Genomic DNA, 4,909 nt, shown 5'->3' with positions numbered 1-4,909 from the left:
AGGGATTCTAGTATATAATATAGGACTTCAAATGTGTACTCGAACGTACGTGAAGTTAATGTCTCACAAAACTTAGTATAAAACAGATTTACGTGTGAAAATGTTCATTTGTTCTTGTATGTGAAAGTAAATTTCTTGAAATAGTATTTCTAGTATGTAAAAGTTTGTAATGTCCTCGTAAAACTATACCTATTATAGTTCTCTAAACGTGTGTCTCGTTTGTATAGTAATCCCTAGTAAAAATGCTCACTTGTTATGAAAAGTTATAATTTATATAGTACCCAGATGAACATATATACATACGGTACAAGCAGAGTGTTTGATCTATACATATATAACCACATTTTTCATTTCCAAAAATATGATATTATCGTGATATATTTTGCATACGAAAGTTTTCCTATAATAGTTATAAATCACATATGATTCCGTTGATAAAAGTGTATAACGAAACTTTATATATAACACACGATAATAATCGTATGTTTTACTTGTATTCTCCCCTTAAAAGCATATAAAAGTTATTTATAAAACATTTAAAAGTGTAGATTATAAGGGTATGAACTCACTTGAAAGATCGGAAAAAGCGTGAAGAAAAACCGGGCAGAAATTCTTCTCGGGAAAGCGGATTTTCTCGGGATTCTCGGGAATCTCGGGAGCACAAACGACCTTCGGGACTTGAGCAAAATGATCGGGGCTTCAGGTTAGCACGGGCACGGAAAACGAGGCAAAACGCAAGAAAAATGAGAGAAAATGAGCAAGTTTCCCGGGAACCCTCGCATCCCTTTTATAAGGGCTGAGAGGCCTCGGTACGCGGGGTGTACTCGTGCGTCATGTGTGACCGAGTCCTCGACTGCCTCGGCTTCGGACGGGACGGGATGGGGCATAGCCTCGCATAGGGGCGACGTGGACGAATCGGAGCCTAGTCCTTGAGTACACGGGGCGTACGCCTGTACGCGGCGCGTAACTCGGATAGGCTTGCTGACTCCTCCTTCGGATAATACTAAGGTTTAGTAATAAAATTTATATTTTATTTATTTAATAAACTTCTAAAATTCATATCTTCTTCATACGAACTCCGTTTTCGATGTTCTTTATATCCACGCGTAGGTGAGACTACGCTCTACAACTTTCGTTTAGATTCCGTCGGCAATTTTCGAAATTATTTTTATTATTTATTATTAGAATGTCGTGTTTAAGAAAATTTCGTTAGAAAAATCATAACTTCTTAATCTGACGTCAGTTTTACCCAGACTTTTTACCGCTGAAATACCATTGTCGAGACCTTCGATTCTCGTTTAGGTCATTCCGGCCAAAAGTCGCTCGATCTCCGATTCGAGTTTTTAGTTGTCTGTTGCTAACCCAGACTTGGAAAAATCATAACTTCAATATACGAAGTCGGATTTGGGCGTTCTTTATACGTACGATCACGGTTTAAAGACATCAAACATAGTTGGTAATTAAATAGAAACTTTATGGACATTTTATTTTCGAAGTTAATTTCATTAACTCAAAAGTAGTTACAATATTTGACTTTTTAGGTCATTACAAAGACTTGAAATATCGGGTTGTCACACCCATAATCAAGTTCATCTTCCCGTACTCCACATTTAGACCTTGCAAATCAGAACAAATGTGAAAACCACATCCTGTATCCAGGACCCAAGAATTCGCATGTGATGAGTTATTAGACAAAATATTGTAAATACCTACAAAGGTGGGCTTGATCTTCCCATCCTTTATATCCTGCAAGTATTTAGGGAAGCTTCGCTTCCAATGCCCCTTTTCATGACAGTGGAAGCACTCTGCTTCCTTTGGATTGGAGGAGGATGTGGCAGAACCAACTTTGGTGCCACTTGAAGAGGCCCCAGCATGGGATTTTCCTTTTTGACTCATGGAAAGAGTCATCCTCTTCTTTCCCTTTCCATGTCCAATTGCCAAAACAGGGGCAGTTGTTGTAGGAGTATATGCAACATATTTTACTTTCAAACTGCTTTCAGTAGTTCTCAAGAGACCCTGAAGCTTGCTTAGAGTGACCTCCTCCTAGTTCATATGATAAGTCATACGAAACTGATCATAACAAGAAGGTAAAGAGTGTCAAATAATATCTATAGCCAACTCTTCATCGAAGTTGACATTCAACTTCAGCAAGGGGTCCACAAACCTCTGCATCTTTTGCAAGTGGGCCGTGATAGACTCTCCATCCTTCATTTTGGTTGTGATAATGGAGGCAATGATCTCATACCTTTCCTTCCGAGCACTTTGATGGTATCTATCCATCAAATCTTGATACATTTCATAAGGAAAGTAGTCCTCATAGGACTTCTGTAGCTCAACAATCATGGTAGCAACCATTAGACACGACACCTTTGTCGTATCCTTTTCATGAGCAGCATGTTCAACGATCTATTCAAGAGTACAGTGTTGACATAAACCTCTTTAAGCTCTTTATCTAGGACATATTCTTTATCCTCATAGCGAATAGCCATTCTGATGTTCCGAATCCAATCATTGAAATTCGAACCATCAAAAGATGACCCTCCCACATAGGTTCGTGAGGGAGAAAGAGCCTGAAGGGATTGGGTTTGAAGTATTATTTGAAGTAGACATCTGAAAAGAAAGACAAATTTAAATTAGATAAAGATCCTTAATATAGCATCCAAAATGAAATATTAAGGCTAGGACCCAACACAACATATTACAATTCGGCGAGATATGTCATAATCCTATTGTAAAATATTTGAAGGTACCCTTTGCAACACATTTTTAGTCCCATATTGCTGTGCCGATTAACCACACATGCTCCACTGACAGCTTAACAAGGTGCAAAGTGCAATTTCATGGAATAGCGCCATTTTCACATTTTTCCTAAAGTAACTAAGATTGGGAATTATAAAAGTTTAGTTACTTTAATAATTTTCATTATACTTATTAATAAGAATTAATGTCCTATCCTACCCATTCGGCTAACGACCCTCCACCAGTCAAGGAAGCGGTGGGTGAGAGTGGACACCCATTAAACTACCATTTTATAGGTAGTAACCTTATACCCCCTTATAGACCGGCTTCGTGAATGAGACCTACTAACGGTAAGACTGACTTGTCTTATACATACATATATATATATATATATATATATATATATATATATATACATATATATATATATATATATATATATATATATATACATATATATATATATATATATATACATATATATATATATATATATATTAGTATTAAACTTTAATATTATAATAGTATAAGGGTTGAATTTTAAACTTTCAAATTTCTAGGGTTTAGAATTAAAATATCATTAATGTAACTTTTCAAGTTCCAAAACTTGAGGGCAAGTTTTGTAACTTGTCAAGACTTTTGAAATTTATAACTTATGGATTTTAAAGTTGCATAAATGAGACCTTTCCAATTCCATAACTTGAGGACAAGTTATGAACTTTACATGACCTTTGGTATTTCATAACTTAAGAAATTTAATGTTCCATGAATGGTGTGACTTTTTACATTCCATAACTTGAGGAAAAGTTATGGAACTATTCAAGAAACAATTATGGATCAAATTAACTAATCCAATTATGATAGGATGATCATTTACCAATTTGACCTAATTTAATTCATATTTCATGATAACTTTAAATTATACAAATAACTAGTATTACACAAAACAAGTAGTTATCTTAGAATTTGACAAATATCATGTTATTAGATGGGGCCTAACATTACCATATCATTAAAAACAATTTTTATTAACCAAAACAGTTTGTGGTAATGTTCCTAATCCAAAACAGGCCAAAAATTCGAAGATTCTACCATCAGACCATCCAGCTCGTCGAGTCCCTTTATGGACTCATCGAGTTCATGACAAAATGCATCCACCTCGTCGAGTTTAATCATGGACTCGGCAAGTTGGTCCTGGAAGAATCCCGAAATGCAGTTTTTCAGCTTTTGAAAATCACACAATTGCATCAATATAATAGAAAACACCCACGGATCTGATACCACTATTGGGTTTTATATACTCTAACTTACTTATGGCGCACATAAGAACCTAATGCTTTAGATCTAAGTTCTCTTTAATTATACATGCAACATGATTCCAAATCATGAAGCCTAAACTAGCATACAAAACTTTTTACATATGAATCATAAACAAGTTAGAAACTAACCTCTTGTTGTTGTTGATATTGCTAGAAATATTTTGGCCTTGTGAGAACATAGCACCAATAGTGTGAATGCCTCAAATGGAATCAAAAAACACTAAGAACAACTTAGGATGATAATGGAGAGAATATGGAGACACCAATTTCGGTTCTAACTCTTAAAATATAAGTGGCCACGAATTTTGGACATATAGATACACACACACACACACACACATATATATATATATATATATGTGTGTGTGTGTGTGTGTGTAGAATATCAAGGGTCATGTATAACCCTAATCCATACATTAGCCCATGACCCATGATTTGGATAAATGCTCCATGGATTAACCCATAAGCCCATCACAAACCAAACCATGGATTATTAGCCCAACTCATATGTATGTATTTTAATTAGTATCTTTTGATCACTAAATTAATTCTTAAATTAATTCTTGATCAATACTAATTAAATAATAAGATTCCTCAATTAATATATTATACTTATAATATATTAATAAATCATAATTAACCTCTCATTCAAATATCCTTCCTAACATATTGCTTTGATGAATGCAACCCAAATGGACCATGCTACTATCAGGTCAAGTACATACTAATTATAGTTATGGGCTTAGACACCTTTTCCAACAAATTCTTTTGTGGTATAATGGTAAGCTGGCCATCCAAGAAATAGAATTGCATTACACTTTCTACAGCGAAAGCAAAATACATTGCTGCTG

The sequence above is a fragment of the Lactuca serriola genome, chromosome 2 (genome assembly GCF_051521515.1).
Source record: "Lactuca serriola cultivar US96UC23 chromosome 2, Lser_US96UC23_V15, whole genome shotgun sequence".
NCBI classification, from domain to species: Eukaryota; Viridiplantae; Streptophyta; class Magnoliopsida; order Asterales; family Asteraceae; genus Lactuca; species Lactuca serriola.
The sequence above is the reverse complement of the archived record's forward strand: the minus strand, read 5'-3'. Positions refer to the sequence as shown.